The sequence below is a fragment of the Marmota monax genome, unplaced genomic scaffold (genome assembly GCF_021218885.2).
Source record: "Marmota monax isolate L192 unplaced genomic scaffold, Marmota_monax_Labrador192_F-V1.1 WCK01_AAM20220418_F8-fsc00008, whole genome shotgun sequence".
Taxonomy (NCBI): Eukaryota; Metazoa; Chordata; class Mammalia; order Rodentia; family Sciuridae; genus Marmota; species Marmota monax.
The window spans coordinates 23,391,367-23,411,196 of NW_026694432.1; the positions used below are offsets into that span (position 1 = coordinate 23,391,367).

Sequence of the window (19,830 nt, forward strand, 5' to 3'; positions counted from 1 at the left end):
TTGCCCATTTATGAATTTGAGTTATTTGATTTTTTTTGTCAAGGTTTTGAATTCTTTATATATTCTAGATATTAATCCTGTGTCAGAAGAATAGCCAGCAAAAATTGTCTTCTGTTCTGTAGGTTCTTTCTTTACATTCCTAATTGTTTCCTTTGCTGTGCAGAAGCTTTTTAATTTGATGCCATCCCATTTATTAACTCTTGGCATTATTTCCTGACCTTTAGGGGTCCTGTGATTCAGTTTTAAGAATTCTCTGTAAATTTTGGATAGTAGTGTTGTGGATATAAGATTTGCAGATATTTTTCTCTATGGAGTTTTTGGATCTCTTTGCCTAGAATTCATATCTGTCTTTGTTTTGTTGTGAACAGCTCCTTATAAATGGATTCTTCTTGAAACAAACCTTGAGTTTTTGTACTGGGCCTTCATTGGTTGATAAAGCCTGGAAATTTCTCTGATGTTATTTTGGTTGGTTGGTTTTTTTGTAAGAACATTGCTGTGTCATGTATTCATTAATATTAAGGAGGGTGTTTTTCTTTATTTTTAAAAGTAGACAAGGGGTTTTCATGATTTCTTTTTTTTTCCCCTTCAATTATTTTAAAAATTTCTAAAAACAGTTGAATGGATAGTATTACAAACACCCATATACCTTTCACCTACATCATTGATTATCTGTGGATTTGTGGGGTTTCCTGAGGCCCTGTAAGGTAGTCTACAGGGTCAAAACTATTACCACAATACTAAGACATTATTTGCCTTTTTCACTTTGGTAACATTTGTTCTAACAGTACAAAAGCAATCAATGCTAGATAAAGTTGCTGCTTTATGTAGCACAAACCAAGGCAATAGAACTGTATTAGCAATAATTATGTTTCGTGTTGTAAAACAAAAATGTCAGTTTTGCTTAGAAATATCCTTGATGAAGTAGTAAGAACATTTTTAAAAAATATCTTGACCCTTTAGTACACATGTTTTTAATATTCTGTGTGATGGAAAGTTCATGTGAATCCCTTCTGCATGTGAAAGTAAAGTGGTTAGATAAAGGAAGGAAAAACAGTAGTGGGATTAAGTTGCAAGCTAAACTAACCCTTTTCATTTCCTGGATCATCATTTTTACTTGAAAGAATGATTGGTTCTCAGACTTGGGTATTTGGCTGATATTTTCTTGAAAATGGGTGAAATGTAGCTTGTCATCCTAAAGAAAACAACTGTGGTGGAACTTACTGCCAGTGATAAAATTTGAGCTTTCAAGCAGAAATTAGAGTTATAGATAACTTTTGTTTCTGTGAATTTGGCAGTGTCTTAATACTTAGACTTTTTAAAGAGTAAGAGTGGTGGTGATATTAACAAGTGATTTTTAGAATTTTTTTTAGATATTGTACAATGTTTTTTTAGATATTGACATATGCCAGCATTTAAAAATTCTACATTCTTGTTAACTCAAAGAAAAAATATTTTCCAAAGATCAATGCATTCTTTTACAAAAGTAAAAGATTGATCCAAAGTGCAAAATAGATCAAAGGATTTTATGTAACAGTATGAAAAGTTCATTATTTTGGCTTTAGATTCCACATTGTAACAAACCTTTTAAAAATAACGCTTGTCAAGTTATGGTGTAGTATCAAAGAATAATATTGCTGATCATCTTAGAAGATCATTTTATCCAAATACATATTGTATGAAAAATTGTGTTTTCTTCATATGCTTCACCTAGGAGGTATTTGTGTGTGTGTGTGTGTGTGTGTGTTTTGCTGGAGATTGAATCCATTGAGCATGGTGCTGCCACTGAGTTGTATCCCCAGGCCCTTATACTTAAAACAAAGCACCTTGTTAATATGATTGAATACAGAAGCAGATGACAGTGCTGCAGCAGACATTTAAAAGAGATTTGTAGATGTGGCACACCAGTGTCTTTTTGTTACATTTTTTATTTTTTGAAAATCTATTTTCATTAAAATATGCTATTTATGTTAACATGTAATGGGCTTATTGCTGTTTTAAAATCAATACATGTTTTACAATTTTCTTTTTTAAAATTTTTTATGTAGTAAGTACAGATATAATTTTATGCCCTTTGAAAAGGTCATTAATTTTTAAGAGTAAAGGAGTCCAGAGACCCAGAAATTTGAGAACCCCTCTTCTAAATTCACAATTTTTATTATTTTGTCTCATTTGCATTATTCATGTCTAATTTTTTTTTTTGTCTGAAGCTTTTTCCCCGTTGGCTGAAACATTTGAAAGTACGTTGTATATATTGTGACCTAAATACTGTCATTCATAAATACTTTAGCATTCAGCAATCATATATTGTCTGATATTAGTTCATATTTAAATTACTCAGTTGGTCCCTAAATGTTCTTCATAGTCTCTATTCCCTTTAGAATCCATTTTAATGGTCTCTTGTACATTTGATTGTCATGTCTCTTTTAATCTAGAGTAGGAGTCAGTAATTTTTTTTTTTTTTTGTAATGAGCCAGAGAGTAAATATTTGCGGCATTAAGATAGCCATAGACAGTACATAAATGAATGGGTATGGCTGTATTCTAATAACACTTAAGTTTTCAGACCGTTGATCTACAATAGCCCTCTCAAACACTTTTTTTTTTTAATGTGTATATGTGTCTTAATAACATTTCCTCTCTGAAGAGTTCAAGCGGTCATAATGTCCCAGAAATTGATTATTTTCTCATGCTTAAATTTAGGGTAAACTTATTTTTTTAAGGGCCTCATGCATTTTAGGCAGGCATTTTACCACTGAGCTACACTGCAACCTTACGATAAACATTTTAAGTAAGAAATAGTACATAGATGATGTTTGCATTTTCTTTGTTATATTGGAAGGATAAGCCTTTTCCTTTATTACTATTGAGGATAAGTTTGATCTTTTCATTTTAAAGGTACCTACTCCCCTTTATAAGTTATCTGTGGGATGCCTTTGAGGCAATGTGAATATCCTGTTCTCTAACCAAATGGTTTTAGCATCACTGTTAATCTTTGCCTGAATCAATTATGTTGATAGTTGTGATGAGAGTTCTTAATAATGTGCTTAAGTAACAATAGCAATAATAAATTGTATTTTCAGTATCCTCATGAGCTTAGAAAAGCCCTTTTCAGATACATTATATGCTCTAATTCTGTGGGTTAGTTTCCCATTGTAGACTTTGTCTGGATGAGGCTGAAAGATTGGGTCTGTTTGTGTTGTGCTGAACCAGATCCTGGGTTCCATAATATGTTGTCTTTCTTTTCTGAGCTCAAGGCTGTTTTTAAAAAGGGAGAACCTCGCCTATCCTGGATTGGAAGCTCTTTTGTCCTTGGGTAGTTTTACTTGTTCCTTACCACTTTGTCAATATATCTTGTATTAATTATTCAATTTCTGGGTCCTGTAGTATTCTATGCATCACTTTTGGTCTAATTATATGTTAAAGCTCATAGTAAAAGCCAACCAAGAAATTACAGCTAGAAAAATGCACTTAATAACATCTTAAGAGAAACATTTTCTTCTACCAACTTCTAATGAAAATTTTCAAACATATGAAAAAGTTGATAGACTAGTTTAATATATCTTTCACCTGGATTCAATAATTGTTAACTGTTTGCCTTATACTTATGTAGCTATTAATGTCTGTATTTTTTGGGTAGCTCAGTGATAAGGGTACTTGCTTAGCATTTGTGAAGTCCTGCCAAAGAAAGGAAAAAAACCTTTTTTTTATCCTCCTGAACTATTTGATAAGCTGCAGATGTGTGACACTCTAGAATAAGGACTGTCTACTACATAACTACTTTATCATTATCATACCTTATCAGTCCATATTTAAATGTCTCTAGATTTCTCTGGAGTATCTTTAATGGTTTTCATTTTTTGAGAGAGGTTCTCTGAGAACACAGCAATGGATGAGAGATTAACGTAATTGGACAATTAAGTTCTCTGTGTGGTCTCTTGACATAAACCATAACTAACTACCTTTATATGGTGCCCTGCAGATAGCTGTAATTAATAGTCTTGCATTGGTGGGTAAAATAAGGTCACCAGACTGGGAGTGAAGGGAAGTCATGGCTATGATCAAATATTGAACCTTTTAGAATATCAGTGATAAGGGCTGGGGGTATAGCTCAGTGATAGAGCACTTGTCTACCATGCATAGGGCCTGGGTTCCATCCCTAGCCCAGGAAGAAGAAAAAAAAAATCGGTCAATGATGAGCAAAATAAGTTGGAAAAAGTAAGAAATTAGGGTGACATCTAGCTCAATGCCTGGCTCATGGTATGTTCTTAATGCATATTTGTTGACTTAAAGGTGTAACTGGAGGCATATTTTGGAAAAGGAGAGATTATTTCTGTCCTCGTTAGTTGAAAATTTATTTGGTGATTCCAGTGTTTGGTCTGTTAGGTGCTGTAGGTATGTAAAAAAAAAAATAGAAATAGAAAACAATGTTCATGCTCTTAGAATACAGTATTAGCTAAGAAGAAACAAACTTTTTTGATGTTTATATGTTGTCTTTTGCATGCCAGGTGTAGTCTAGGTACTGGAATACAGTGGTAAACAACACTGAAAAAATCCATGCCTTGTGGAGTTTATGTATTAGTTGCGAGAGATAAACAGTAAACATATCAACAAAATGATTTCTGCTAGAGGTGTTCATAAAATTAAAGTTTAATGCAGTTCGTAATGGAGAGGAGTGCAGCTTTAGCCAATTATTATCAGATAAGGCATTCTGAGGAATGTGACTTGAATTACAAAAGGGTAATGGGAATTACAGCATGGGAAGGTTTGGGGAGAGGTAGAGGAGGCAACAAGTAGAAAGATCATAAGGTTGAGCTAGACTGTGAGGACCCAGGAGACTATAGTATGTGTGGAGCAGAGTGAGAGGCGTCAAAGTGGTAAAAAAAATATGATAGGAGATGAAATAAGAGTGAAAGGCGATAACCAGATTTAGTAGGGTTCTTATTTTAAGTCATGGAAAGCCACTGAGGAATATAAATTTTATTCCATGAAATAGCTGATGATTTTAAGAAACTATTGATTTGGTGGACCCAGAAGATATCCCTCTCGCCCTCACTTTTTTCCTCCCTTTTTATCTTTTGATTTACTGGGTATAGAACCCAGGGGCTCTCCTACTGAGCTATATCTCCAATCTTTAAAACATTTTTTTTTAGGGCTGGAGCTATATAGCTCAGTGGTAGAACTTGCCTAGCACATGTGAGGCACTGGGTTTGATCCTTAGCACCACATATAAATAAATAAAATAAAGGTATTGTGTCCATCTACAACTTAAAATATTATTATTATTATTTTTGAAATTTAGAGACAGGGTCTCCCTAAGTTCCTAAGTTGCTCAGGCTGGCCTTGAACTTACGATCCTCTTGCCTCAGCCTCCTCAATACTGGAATTACAGGTGTGTGCCATCACACCTGGATCCCTATTTCACTTTTTTTCTTCAACACATCTTATACTGAATAACCATTATATTCACAATAGTATACTGGTGAGAATACAAAGAAATGACAGTTCTTGCACCTTCAAGGAGTTTTGTGATGTAGTTGGAGTAACATGGCATAAACATGTGAATAAATGTCTGTGAGTATAATGTATAGAAAAGGGGTTTATCTATAATTGTATATACTTATCTGCTAAATGAGAGTGGGTGCTCAACAAGGAAAATGTTAAGAAGCAGTGAGAATGGAAGGGTTCCACTGAAGAGAAGATAGCATTGAATTGTATTTTGGGTAGATTTGACAAGGTGGAGAAGGGCATTCTAGGCAGGGGAACTATCTGGACAGAGGTAGAACATGAAGGAATTGTCCTCAGGAAATAATGAGTAGATCAGTCTATCCAAGGTAGGAAAAAGATAATGGCCAGGGGGCTGAGGTTGTGGCTCAGTGGTAGAATGCTTGCCTAGCTTGTGTGAGAGGCACTGGGTTCGATCTCAGCACACATATAAATTAATAAAAAAAACAAAGGTCCATCACAACAACTAAAAAATTATATATACTAAAAAAATAAATAAATTAAAAGATAATGGCCAGCATGTCAGGAATTGAGGGACAGACTGAAAAATCAGAATTTAATCTGTAGTTGTAAGCACTCCTTGTTGTACATCTTGTTAGTCACTTGCATTCTAAATTTGTTTTCTCAGCTAATATTACTGCCTACTGTGTACACTTGAATTCTTTGAAACAGCCTGGTCCCTTGCAGATACAAAATCATATTTTGATTTTGGCATATGGTTTGTTTGTTTATTTATTTATTTTAAAATATTTTTAGTTGTCAATGGGTCTTTAGTTTATTTATTTATATGTGGTGCTGAGGATCGAACCCAGTGCCTCACACATGCTAGACAAGCACTCTCCCACTGAGCCCCAGCCCCAGCCCCAAGTTAGTTTTATTGATTTTATTTTTTTAGATACAGCAGAATGCATTACAATTCTTATACATATAGAGTACAATTTTTCATATCTTTGTATACAGAGTATGTTCACGTCAATTCATGCCTTTATACATGTACTTTTTTTTGGCATTATAATTCTTATTACACTATATGCCACAATTTTTTGTATCTCTTGGCATATGGTATATATATGTGTGTGTGTGTGTATAAATGCAACAAATGAAGTCAGGAGGACCTTTTAAGTGATTTTTATTTCAGTAGGCAAGTTTGATGGGTTGGAGTTTGAATCACTAGTAGGAGCAGAATAGTTGGAGGATTTTATTGGTGAAAGATGAATTGGGGGGATATATTGAATTATAAGAAGGCTATGTTAGCTGAGTACCTTAGCGCATGCCTGTAACTCCAGTGGCTCAGGAGGCTGAGACAGGAGATTCCCAAGTTCCAAGCTAGTCTCAGCAACTGAGACCCTGTCTCTAAATAAAATACAAAAAAAGGCCGAGGATGTGACCCAGTGGTTGAGTACCCCTGAGTTCAATCCCCAGTATCAGAAAAGGAAAAAAAAAAAAGAAGGCTAGGTTAATGTCAAAATATGTTGTAAGATTCTGAAGCTCATTGACATTTATAATCTGGGTTTGACAGGGCAATGATTGTTCCAGGTTGGGACTAAAAATAAGAGAATGGGGGGCCTAAGATAAACATTTTAAAAATCTTGATCATTATTTAGAATACAACCATGTACCATAGACATAATCCTAGTGCTCCTGAACACTTTCTCTTTTACTTACCCCAATCCCACTGATTTTAAAAGATTTTGTTTCATACCAATTTCAGCAATGTTCAATGATAAATGTACTTTGTCATTGATTAGAACCTTTTATTTAAAATTGTAAAGAGTTTTTTTTTTCTGTATTCTGCTTATTTATTTTTTAGCTTATGGAGGACCAAGCCCAACATATATTTTTATGCTAATAATGGTTTTTGGCTTCTCGTAAGGACAAGAGCTTTTTAGCTGGAAGAAACCATTAAGAGCTGGGTATGGTGGTGCACATCTGTAATCCCAGTGATTTGGGAGGTTGAGGCAGAAGAATTCCAAGTTTGAACCCAGCCTCAGCAGCTCAGCAAGTCCCCATCTCAAAATAAATAAATAAAAAGCCTGGGGATGTAGCTCAGTGGTAAAGTGCCCCTATGTTCAATCCCCAGTACACACACACATGCACATGCACACGCATACACACACACACAGAAAAAAGAAATCATCTGAAATATTTCTTAGCACTTGTTTTTTTTCCCCAAATTTGATTAAAAAAATTTTTTTTGTAGTTGTATACGGACAGCATGCTTTATTTTCTTTATTTTTATTTGGTGCTAAGGTTTGAACCCAGTGCCTCACATGTGCTAGGCAACCGCTCTGCCACTAAGCTACAGCCCCAGCCCTGATTTTTTTTTATTAATTTGAAGTAAATTTATTCATGTGGACATGGAAATTTTTGTTATTAAAGTGGTCATTTGATATATAGGTGAATTTAAACGTGTCCTTGGTATTTCTTGGTTTTATACATCTGACAACTAATGTTCCAAATGGATAAGTGCAATAGCATGAAAGGAATTATTATCTGGATACAGAGGAGCCCAGTCCATCACTTCTCCCCACAATATGGGGTGAGGCCATTGTTGTAATCCTTCTTAAAACAAAACAGTATATTATGGAGGTATATATATCCCAATTCTCTGCAGTGGAGAGAGAGCACTCACACATAAAAAGATTAATAATGGATAAGCTACATTTTTTTTTTTTTAAAGATATACTACCTGGAGTTTAAGATGTTTACCTCAATATTTAAGATACAGTGGAGCTTTTAATAATGCTGGTCTTATGGGTAAGGAAACATTATCAGACTTTTATTCTTTCATCAAGGTTCAGTTCACAATTATAATAACAGTTATTATTTTTGTACTGGGGATTGAATCCAGGGTTGCCTTACCACTGAGCTATATCTCTATTCCTTTTAATTTTTTGATGAGACAGGGTCTCCCTGAGTTGCCTAAGCTGGTCTGGAATTTGCAGTCCTCCTGCCTCAGCCTCTCCAGTAGCTGGGATTACAGTCAGGTACTGCCTAGTAATTGTTTTTGTATAACACTTTACAATTGTGTTTTTACAGGTGTTATCACATTTGAGCTTTAAGGTACCGTTGTTACATGGGGAAGCAAGTACATTTATCCCTATTTTAAGCTGAAATTAAAAGTTAATAACTCAAACTCAGATTTTACCTCACATCTCTCTCTTTTTTAAAAAATGTCTTTGTTTTTATGTGGTGCTGAGAATCGAACCCAGTGCCTCACTCATGCTAGGTGAGCATGCTACCACTTGAGCCACATCCCCAGCCCACATCTACCTCTTAGTGTGCTAAACTATACTACCTTTTATAACTTCAGTTTCTTTATATCCAAATTTCCATAGTAATGAATTATGTTATGCCGAGTTTCATTTTAGAATAAACCCAATATCTTTAACTAAAAATGCCATGTTTTCCATTACTATTTACCATTCAGAAGTCACTGAATGAAATTATTATTATTATTTTTTTAAATAAAATTGGAACTGAAGAATTTAATCCTAAAAAGATTCTTGAATTAGAGTAAAATTATCCTGTTTAACTCATGGATTCAACAAACACTTATTAAATATCTTCTTTGTGCCAAGTTTAGTGCAGAGGGTGGAAGGTGGGGGAACCTTCGGAATCGAAGTATTAAAATGAAAAAGCAAGAATTTAAAGTCATGTAGATCTGAATTCAAATCCCAGCCCTGTTACTTAGTGGGAATCTCTTAGAGCTTCAATTTCCTGATCTTCAAAAGGTGGATAATAATACCTGTCTCTTAGAATTGTTTTGAGGAATAGGATGAGATATATATATATATATATAGCACATGCTATATAAGACATTACTTTTCATAGATGAATGAATATACAAATATGAGAGCTGAGTTTTGACAGGAAGTGAGGAAGTGTTTGGCTAACAATAGTCTAAAGTGATTTTGGCTGCGAGTATGTTGTGTTCTGCTGCTGTTGAAACTTGCAGCTCTTACACTGGTGTTTCTCAATGATGCATTTGACTTCTCACATAGGAGAAGCCGAGTTATTCCTTTGGAGTATAAGTCTTTTGGAAACCTCTGCAGGCTAAACCATTAAACTAACTTTGTTGCAATTCAGTTGGGGGAAAATTGCACATTACCATAGAGTAGTGAAAGTCAGGTGTCAGGGTATCTCTTTTTGGCTGTTTTCAGTTTCTAGAATGATGTAGCCGTCAAAAGCAAAATTAATGGCCACGCATGGAGAAAAGTACTGCTGACCTTGAGTGAGACCAGTAAACTAAACAGGATGAAAGACTGAGAACTTTTCGTTTTCTGAAATGGTGCTATATTCATTTATAAATATTTTTAGAGCACTTATTATATGCCAGGTGTTGTTCCGGGTGCTAGGAATACAGTAGTAGTGGTGGGGAAGGATCTTTTATGGTAGAGTTGTAGTCCGGTTAGGGAGGTAAATAAATGTAAGATAATGAATTTCAAGAAACGCTAAGAACAATGTAGAGGAATAGAACAAGAGAACTGATGTCAAGTTAGAGAAGGGATGCTTATTTTTAAATAGAGTCTTGTTTTAGATGGAACAATATAGAATACTTTTCTAGGATAACAAACAAACAGGACCCAGAATGAAGCCAGTGAGTGACCTCAAAGAAAAGGAGCTAAAACAGGCAGTGTGTTTAGTCACTATTTGGAAAGGTCTTTAGTATGAGGAGTAGATAGCTGACTTCCGAAGTTGCTTTAGGAGGAAGAAGGGGAGGATGACTACCTTGTTAAGAGATTGAAATCAGCCCATATTTATTCTAAAAACTGATTACTAAAGGGAAGGGAGTAGGTCCGGTACTGTTGAAAATCAACCTACATGCCATTTTCGGAACACAAACATTATATTATAGGCTATATTACTCCAGAAAATGTGTATTTTGGTGTCCGGGAAGCCTAATGATTTTTATCCCCTATAGTTTTTTAAAAAGTGTAGGGTTGTTTTTTTTTTTTGAACCCAGGGGCACTTAACCACCAAGCCACACTCCCAGCCTGTCTGTTTGTCTATCTATCTATCTATCTATCTATCTATCTATCTATATGTCCTGCAGAGAATAAAACTCAGTGCCTCACACATCTTAGGCAAGTGCTTTACCACTGAGCCACAACACCCTTTTTAATATATTTGTTTTTAGAGACAGGGTCCCACTGGGCTGCTTAGGGCCTATCTAAGTTGCTGAGGCCGGCTTTGAACTTGCGGACCTCCTACCTCAGGCTCCTGAGCTACTGGGATTACAGGTGTGTGTCACCATTGCCTGGCAAGTGTAGTCTTTTGTCTGCATCAGAATGCATGTGCAAATCTATTTGCTCCACCACAATAAATATCTTTTTAAGAATATTTGAGGATAGTACCTGTGAATCTGCAATTTTAGCAAGTACTCAGGTAGTTCTGTATCCATATTAGAATTGAAAATTAATGTTTATAAACTTGTTGATAGAAATTATCTTTAACCCCAGGTTTAGTGAGTGGGCTTTCAAGTACCTATTTAAGAGTCATGATTTTTCATTAATTTACATTGGAGTCTGTATTTTCTTTTGCATTGATTTAATTTTTGGTTTTAATTTCTGAAACACTGTATCCTCTATCTTAAGATGATGAGCAGCAGAAACCAAAACCTTTATCCTGTTTCTTCATATTACATTTTTCACCATCAGCCACATTCCTGGGAAGGAGCAGCTTTTGTAGATTAATGTGCTATAGTAAAGAGCTTACCCACCCTTAACACTTTTTTTTTTTTGTTTTTGTTTTTTCTGTTGAGCATTCTAGTTATTTATCTGTGATTGAGAGTTTACATTTTTTCATAGATCATTAAATCTCTAACATGCAAATACCTTAATGAAAGAGAAACAAATAGACAATGAGGATTCAGAGAAAGTATATAATATATTTAGTAGTAGGCACAATGAATATTCAATTTGATTTTAAGGGAGGAGATTGAAACAGTCAGCAATGGGACATCTGTAGGTGATCAAAGGGGATCCTTAAAAGCGTCATAGACAACATTCTAGTACAACTGTTAAAGAAGAAAGGTGTGCACTGTTTACTGCCTTGTGTGTGCGTGCGTATGTGTGAGCGCACACCTATGTGTAATGCTGGAGATTTAACCCAGAGGTACTTCATCACTGAGCTACATCCCTAGCCCTTTTTAAAATTTTGATTTTGAAATAGGATCCTGCTAAATTGCCCAGGCTGACTTCCATCTTGCAATCCTCTTGCTTCAACCTCCTGAGTCTCTGGGATTATAGGCTTATACCTGGCTGAGTCAGTGGAATTACAGGCATGTACCTGTGCCTAGCTTTTTCCTACATTTTTAAGTTTAATGGTATCACTGTTATTGTCAGGTTGTGGGAAAACTACCAGTTAGGATTTTTTTCTGTTTAGGACCCTAGGATCCTGTCTCTAAGCCTGTGGCTCAAGACTTTTATAACTTGCCTTTTTGGATAATGCCAGCTGTACTGTTGACGTTGGACCTTTTAGAAGTTGAAAGGACCTTAGAGTAAATAAAAGTATATATACTTTCTACCATCAAAGAAACCAAGATTCAGAAAAATGAAATTATTTTCTCCAAGGCTTAATGTGAAATCAGGTGATATGATTTCCTTTAATGGAGTCATCCATTTTTGTCATCTTTTAAAAATGTGTTCCTTTCTCTCAAATAATGTTATCCTTCTGTTTAAGGATATTCATATCTTTCCATCCTAGTAGTTGGTTGTTTTTATTTTATCTGTTTAGTGATTGGAAGAACCCATTAAGGTGTGAGTGGTAATTTGTGATTTTTAGTTTTTTTTAAAAAGTGATATTTAAGAGAAAATTCATGAAATTAAGACATATGGGGGAGTACTAACTGCTCCTGAGTCATACCACAAAGTATTAGAAGAGTTCACAAAGAGTTTCTTTAATTTTTTTTTTTAGTTGTAGTTAGACATAATACCTTTATTTATTTATTTTATGTGGTACTGAGGATCGAACCCACACGTGCTAGGCGAGTGCCCTGCTGCTTAGCCACAACACCAGTCCAGGAGTTGTTTTTTTTGGTTTGTTTGATACTATATAGCCACTTGACTCCTGTAAACTTGATCTTGTGAAGAGGTGTGGTATGGTAGAAGATGCCCGAGTTGGGAGTCTAGGTCTAATTTGGCTTCAAGTCTCCATATCTTCTCTTTGGCACTTATTTACCGCATCTTTAAAATGAAAGACCAGCTGGGTGCAGTTCTGCACACCTGTAATCCTAGTCACTTGGGAGGCTGAGGCAGAAGGATCATAAATTCAAGGTCAGTCTGAGCAACTTAGCAAGACCTTTTCTCAGAATAAAAAAGGTTTGGGGATGTGGCTTAGTGGTTAAGTGCCCCTGGGTTCATCCTGGGAGCCAAAATAAATAAGTAAATATAAATGAATGAATGAATGAATGAAATCAAAAGGCTGGACTGGATGATTGCTCTCCAAAGATCTTTCCAACTCTGATATTCTGTGATTTCATGAATTCTAGGAAGGTTCTGACCCTTTGAAGGGTTGCAGTAGCATGCAGTTTTTGTTCTGTTGTATAGTTAGATTCTGCACTGGAACTCATCACAGTACTCCTTGGGTGGTCTCAGGTTTAAGTTTTTGTTTTTCTTTTTTCCCCAGGAGAAATGTTTCTGAGAGCATAGACTTTATAGATAAATCAGTTTTTGTTTAGTTGTTTAAAAAGAGATGGTGGAGGGCTGGGAATGTGGCTCAAGTGGTAGCGCGCTCGCCTGGCGTGCGTGCGGCCCGGGTTCGATCCTCAGCACCACATGCAAACAAAGATGTTGTGTCCGCCTAAAACTAAAATAAATAAATAAATATTAATAAATAAAAAAAAAAAAAAAAAAAAAGAGATGGTGGAATGTTTAAAAATAAGAGTAAGAGAAGATTACTTGAAACTTGGATCTGTAGGAAGTGAGAAGATTACTTGAAACTTGGATCTGTAGGAAATAATTACTGTCCATCCCAAGTGACTATTCTAGATAAGAAATATCTTGTTGGGGGGCTGGGGCTGTAGCTCAGCGGCAGAGTGCTTGCCTAGCACGCATGAAGTACTGGGTTCGATCCTCAGCACCACATAAAAATAAATAAAATAAAGGCATTCTGTCCATCTACATCCACAAAAAAAGAAAAAATTAAAAAAAAAAGAAATATCTTGTTGGGTCTGTATAGGGTGGTAACAGCATTGTGGCATTTTTCTGATACTATTGCAAAGAACAAAGAAGTTCAAAGTCCATAGTTAATTTTTGCTTTGGTAAGAGGAGTACTGGCTCACTTATAGGCTTGAGAGCTGGGAGAGCTATGGAGAACAGTTTTCTAGCATCCTTAGAACTCTCACTTCTTAGTGATATGATCTGAGTCCCTCTATCAGCCTTACATGACTGGAAAATTGGCAATTCAAGCTTAACTTGTCTTAAATGATGAAAGTTTATTTCCCTTGAAAAAGTAATTTCAACCCCAGGATACCCTAATGATTCTTGTAGGGTACACAGGGCTATTTGGACATGTGTGTCTCCAGAGTAGGCTTAATGGCTGTGTTTTAAGGTGAAGAAACAAGCACAGTCTGGGTTTGTACTGGAAGCCATTTGCCCTTATGCTGTATTCTAGGTGGGTGGGGCTCTTTCCATTCCTGCCTGAATGAAAAGCATTTAGCTGACTTCCTGATCATGCCCTATCTTGTCCTTCAGTTTTTCTTTGCTGTAGCTCAGCTTTTCTTCCAGTGTGGTTCTATACAAGGCAGAAACCTTGTGTGTGTGTGTGTGTGTGTGTGTGTGTGTGTGTGTGTGTGTGTGTGTATATATATATATATATATATATATATATATATATATATATATATATATATATATATATAAAGCTCTGCATGTGTTTGTTTATCTGAAGGGAAACTTTAAATGCATAAGTTAGGAGTTTAGGTCTCTTGCTCTGTTCTCAGGGCAGATTAGCAGGAATAGTGGGGAATATAGGGAAGGTGTGGAGACTTGCATGTAATAAGATGTTCTAGGGCTGGGGATTTGGCTCAGTTAGTAGAGTGCTTGCCTTGCATGCACAAGGCCTGGGTTCAATCCCCAGCACTACAAAAAATAAAAATAAAGTTTTTTGGGCTGGGGATGTGGCTCAAGCAGTAACGCGCTCTCCTGGCATGCGCAGGGCGCTGGGTTTGATCCTCAGCACCACATAAAAATAAAGATGTTGTGTCCACGGAAAACTGAAAAATAAATATTAAAAAATTCTCTTTCATTCTCTCTCTCTCTCTTTAAAAAAATAGTTAATGACTATTTAATAGTTAATAGTAGGGGGGTGAAGAGATAATTAAAAAAAAATGGGCTGGGGATGTGGCTCAAGCGGTAGTGCGCTCGCCTGGCATGCGTGCGGCCAGGGTTCGATCCTTAGCACCACATACAAAGATGTTGTGTCTGCCGAAAACTAAAATAAATAAATAAATATTAAATTTCTCTCTCTCTAAAAAAAAAAAAAAAGATGCTCTAGATGAAGTATTTGAGGAAATAGAACTTTGGATTGCTGACAGGGCATAAATACTTGAGGATTGCTCCTGTTTTGATAAATAGGTTATTTTTAGTTTTCAGAAAACTAAGAAAACATCAGCATATTGGAATCTCGCAGTCATGTTTGTAACTTAACCTAATCGGCTTAGGCTATTCCGGAAAAGTGTCAGATGGCATACTCATTTCCTCCAAACCCTTAGTACTGCATGGCTTTACTGCAGCAATCCTGTGGCTGGGCTTCAGGGCATTGTTAATGGTAAGTAATGGGTGAAGGGGGTGAGCTACTGCTGGTTGAGATGCTGGCCTAAGGAGAGAGAACTTGAATGCTGGTTCTCTTGGGCTGTAGATGTCTGCTGTAGATGTAAGGTGGTACTTAAATCCAGAGTGTTTGACTTAATGGCACTCCAGGTATGACTGGGTGAAACTGCCTTAGATCCTTATTTGCTATTTTTTCAATTTACTTGACATTCTCTACACATCTCTTCTGGTTTTTGTCCTGGATATTTTGCTTGCTATAGTAGTTTTCTTTTAAAAAAAATTTTTTTTAAATATATTTTTAGTTGTAGTTGGACACTGTACCTTTATTTTATTTATTTATATGTGGTGCTGAGGATTGAACCCAGCGCCTTGCACACGCTAGGTGAACACTCTACTGCTGAGCCACAACCCTAGCCCCGCCATAGTAGTTTTTGATGGATTTAAAGTTCTCAGTTATCATTCACACAGCACACCCTTATTGAGTGCCCACTCACATGTGTGCCTGGCTCTATTGCAAGTGTTCAGTGTCCTTTGGTTGTTTCTTAGAGATTATAAATTTTATGTTATTTTGTTAGTCATTTAAAGTATTTTAATTTTAAAATTTGTTTTTTGTGGTGCTGAGGATTGAACCCAGGGCCTTGCATGTGCTAGGCAAGCACTCTACTGCTGAGCCACAACCCCAGCCCTGACTTTAGCTATTGAAGGATTTAGAATGGCCACACTGAATCAGCTGTGCATAACTAACCACCTAAGTGCTCAGGGGCTATTTGATCAGTAGGGTTTACATCTTCCTGCTAGAGCATGTTTTGCTTTAAGTTGTTTAGCTTTTTACACAAAGATGTAAGCCAGCAGTTTATTACTATGGCTGTTTTCAGTGTTGGGAAATTTTCTTCTTGGGCTGACCTTATTTTTTATGTAAAACATAATAAAAAATCGTTTACATAAATGATCTTCATGGGGACAAGGAAAACTTAAGCGTTTAGTAAAACAGTAGCAGCTTGGTGGACTGATTTCATCTTATTTGGAGAGGCCAGGGACATGGAAGTATTGATCCTTTCCTACCTCTTCTGGGCACCGAAGAAAGAATACAAGTGAAAGCCCTTCTTCACTTGCTGTAGCTTGCAACAAATTATTTAAACTTTGAGCCTCAGTTTCCTCACATAAAATAGATTTGATAATGCCATCTTAGGGAGGGTTGTTGTGAGCATTGAGTATGGGTATGAAAATACTTTGAGCTAAGATACTGTGTTGGCATTAGATATTTATGTGATATATTATTATTATGAGATAATATGTAAACATTAGATACTAGGATATTTCTTCCTCCTTCTTTTCCCCTCCACCATTAACTCCTCCTCCTTTATTGTTTGCAGTACTGGGTATTGAACCCAGGAGCAACATTCCCAGCCCTTGTTGTTCTGTTTTTATTTTGAGAAAGGGTCTCACTACCAGGCTGGTCTTGAATTCCTGGACTAAAGTGATTCTCTTGCCTTAGCTTTTTGAGTCGCTAGGAGGTATATTATTCAGGGAATAAGAGGTATGGACTTCTGAAGTCCCTGTCTGTACATCTTCTAGGGACCCTGAATTTCAAATGATTCTGGACATTCTAGAATCTGGACTACTTTTACTGGGTGTTATTAAGGAAAATAATATTATTTAATGTTATTTGAAAGGATGTACATTTAGAAGATGAATTATTCCTCTACGTTAAGTACAAGCACACATAATTTTCATCAATTTAGCCATTGAACATTTACAGACATGCCAAGTTCTATGCATGTGCTTGGATTTGAAATGAAATACATAACCCTAGCCTTTCAGGAGCTCAAGGTTTGGTGCTGGAGTTAAACAGGTAGACAATTATAATACAAAATGATAAGTGCTATGCTAGTAAACCTAGGGTCTGTTGAAAGGACTTGTTCCTACTTGATTCCTCTCAACTGCCTCTTCAGATGTTGTTTAAAAGCTGTTAGAGATCCCAGTGAAGCCTGGTGAAATGGGGCAATTTGCCCAAGTTCACACAATAGTTAGTCATTTACAAAGCTGGAGCTAAGATCGGAGCTGTGCTACCAGTTGGCACTTTCACCCATGTTCTTAGTTTGATCAGCACTAACTTTTGTCTTTTCTCCTCAGCTTGGATCTTTACTTTTTTCAAGTGTTTTCCTGTCTCCTGCTCTGCCCTGTTGTCTTTTAGCTTCTGTTCTTATACCCTTCTTCTATAAGAGGAAGAACCTTCCATTCTTATAATAGTAACCTCATAGTTACTATTGCATTGGAAATAGGAAGAACAGGGAGTCTTAAATTTGAGTTCGTTGAGGTAGAAGAATGGTTTTTAGTATTGACTACACATTAGAATGCTTACAGAACTTTTTACTAAATACTGATATCCAAAATTTTGATTTTTATTCTCATATTTGTTCGTTCATGACTGTACAGAAATTATTCAATGAATTTTTTTTCCCCTGGGGCCTGAAACCCAGGGTGTTTTATCATTGAGCTACACATTCCCTAGTCCTTTTTTTGGTGTGTGTGTAGGGGGTGCGGGTACTGGGGGTTGAACTCAGGGGTACTGCACCACTGAGCCACATCCCCAGCTCTATTTTGTATTTTATTTAGAGACAGGGTCTCACTGAGTTGCTTAGCACTTTGCTTTTGCTGAAGCTGGCTTTGAAATCATGATCCTCAGCCTCCTGAACTGCTGGGATTACAGGTGTGCGCCACCGTACCAGGCTTCCCAGTCCTTTTTATTTTTCATTTTGAGACAGAGTGTCGATAAGTTGCCCAGCTGGACTTGAACTTTGCGATCCTCCTGCCTCAGGCTCCCTAGTCTCTGGGATTACAGGCCAATGTCATTGTACCTAACTAGCTCTCAATGCATACACACACACACACACACACACACACAGAGTTATGTAAAGATTACTCAAAAGATGAAAGATCACTAGAGTAGAGGGAAAGGAAGAGGGAGAGGGAGGAATGGAGAGAAAGGGGAAGCACTGGGGACTGAATTATAGCAAATTATATTCCACGCTTGTATAATTATGTCAAAATGAACTCTAATATTATATTATGGAAATGAACTAATAAAAAAAAAAAGAGAGACAACCCATATCAAGGTATGTAACAGACTAAGACAGAACATTTTCAGACTTCTAGAAAGCTCCCTTGCTACTCTTTCTCATCCATACTGGCTACCCAAGTAGCTATTTTTTTTAGTTGTAGATAGACACAATACTTTTATTTTATTTATTTTTATGTGGTGCTGAGGATTGAACCCAGTGCCTTACACATGCTAGGCAAACGCTCTACTGCTGAGCCACAACCCCAGCCCCCACCTACCCTGTTTTTATTAACTAGTTTTGTCTATTCTTGAATTTCATATAGAGCCAAGACAGTATGTACTGTATGTACTATCTTGGTTTTGGCCTTTTTTTTTTGTTCAGTGTCTTATTAGACATTCATGTTATGTGTAGCAATATATAATATTACATTGTGTCTGTACCACAGTTACATATTAATTCTGTTGATGGACATTTGGGATCTTATCAGTTTGGGCTATATGAGAAGATGCTGTGAGCATCTTTTATTGTTGTACATGTCTTGTGAACTTACTCATTTCTCTTGAGTATATACTAAGGAATAGGATTGCTGGGTCATGTGTTCAGCTTTGGTAGATATTACCAAACAGTTTATATTAAATATTAACATTAGCATTAAACATTTTCTAAATTATAAAGAATTTTAAAAATAGTCTAAATTAGGGAGGCTAATAAAAATGAATCTGGGGCTGTGGACATAGCTCAGCTTGTAGAGTGCACCCCCCCCAAAAAAAAAAAAATCTTGTACATATTTAGATTTAGTAGTTTTAAAGATTTTACCACTTCATGTGTTCCTTTTTTGTTTGTTTTTTGAAACATTTTAAAGAAAATCCTAGATATTATGTCATTTTAGTCTACATACTTCCATGTGCATCATTCATTATGGACATTTTCTCACATAACCATAATGCCATTATTTATAAAATTAACAAATCTTTAACAACACTTAATTCCTAGTTCATAATAATTTTTTCTTGACTATCTCAAAAATATCCTCATAGTTTGTTAGAATAAGAATCCAACAAAAACCACATGATATAGTACCTTGTTATTTTCCCCCAAGTTTCATCTAAAGCAACTCCTCTTCTGCTGCTCCCTCCTTTATTTTACTTATTTGTATGTGGTGCTGAGGATCGAACCCAGTGCCTCACATGTGTGAGGCAAGTGCTTTGCCACTGAGCCTCAGTCCTAGCCCTGCCTCCCTCCTTTTTGATGTCATTGACTTGCTGCAGAAATTGGCTTACTTGTCAGATGGTGATGTTTGAAAGCTCCCCAGGTTTCCCTAATATTTAGCCTGAGACAGGATAAATAGGAGTATGTATTTCAGGACTTTCTTTTTTTTTTTTTTTTTGAAACAAAGCCTTGTCTTTCTGTGTTGCCAAGGCTAGAGTCCTGATCTCAAGCAGTTGCCTCCTGAATAGCTGAGATTACAGATAACATGCCACCTTGCCTGTCCAG

At 36.2% G+C, this 19,830-nt stretch overlaps 1 protein-coding gene across 10 annotated transcripts in view; it reads left to right on the plus strand.

The window, feature by feature from the left end:
• The window catches only part of Luzp1 (leucine zipper protein 1), a 101,147-nt gene that overhangs the window by 32,189 nt on the left and 49,128 nt on the right, over nt 1-19,830 (plus strand). Inside the window, exon 1 of one of the 10 annotated variants that reach the window (XM_058571064.1) lies at nt 8,468-8,488. The exons of 8 other annotated variants lie outside the window; for them this stretch is intronic. The gene's annotated coding sequence lies outside the window, so the exon portion shown is untranslated. Of the gene's footprint in view, nt 1-8,467; nt 8,489-19,830 lie in introns of those variants that run through there. One more of the 10 variants, XM_058571061.1, reaches the window with a different exon arrangement.